This window comes from Ostrea edulis, chromosome 1 (genome assembly GCF_947568905.1).
Source record: "Ostrea edulis chromosome 1, xbOstEdul1.1, whole genome shotgun sequence".
Lineage (NCBI taxonomy): Eukaryota > Metazoa > Mollusca > Bivalvia > Ostreida > Ostreidae > Ostrea > Ostrea edulis.
Window position 1 is genome coordinate 26133678 of NC_079164.1, and position 1186 is coordinate 26134863.

The window sequence follows — 1186 nt, forward strand, 5'->3', positions numbered from 1 at the left end:
GTATACAGTCCTCAAACGGGAGACAGAGCATAAAGAGATTTCTGGCCCGTTTACAAGCTATTATTAAGATTTCAATATCACTATTTTAGTATAGCTACACCTTGCAAATTATGGAACAGTTTCTTGAATTTTGACTCGTGTGCAGTTTCAAATCTGCCAAATATTGAATTATTTATGGAGATCAAGAAAATTCCAGAAAAAAAAATGTCCAGGGATTTTATTTAGTTTAAACAATATTTTATTCAATAGATAATTGAATGGGATTAGGCAACACGGAGAGTCTATAAATACGTCTCCTTACAATTTCAAGGCAATTATTATAAGGCATGATATACTAGTACATTTCTTGAGCCAAACAAAAATAGTTAAGTGTGTGAAAACATTGTTTAAAGGTAAACAAAACAAATAAGAAAGAAGGAAAATAATAATAAGAAAGTAAATATTAAGCTATTTACTACTGATTGGTGAGAGAGAGAGAGAGAGAGAGAGAGAGTCCGATTCCTTGAATGGGTAATTCAATGCATTTCATTTGTTTCTTACGGCAATATGAAATACAATTGGGAGTTAGAAATTGTACCCAGTCTATGAACTTAGCATCATAGAATTAAATGTCCAAAGAAAAGATTATCGAGAAACAATCCCATACAAAAAGAGTATATGCACATTCAAATTTCACTTTGCATTACAATAAATTCTTTGAATTGGACGGCTTTTGATAAACAACGAGTAAATTTTACAGACTTAATAGAACGCATGTATAAATGATCCCGCACAAGGTTCATGAAGTACCAGCAAACTCCAAATCCACAGCAAAATATACTAATAATTGTGAGAAAAGTTACCAGGCAGTCAATATTTGCATTAATCTTTTTTCTCATGTCGCTTTAGAGAACTCGGATCAAAGTACATTTGTTTTGGGAGCAAAGGATTTGATCAGTCATGGCTTCTTTTGGTCAACATTGATTCAAATATATCCCGCACGACTGCTTACTTTCGCTTTGTTATCTTTTGAAGGCCTTTGGTATATATAATAATGAAAAATTTCTATGGCGATTATGTCAAAAATGTTTCCCATTAGTGACAGCAGCGCTCTAAATCTTAACAAATATTTCATTAGGAGAGAGTCAACAATGTGCATTGAATGAAGAGAAAGTGATTTCAGTTCGAACACAGCCCCGAAGGCCAA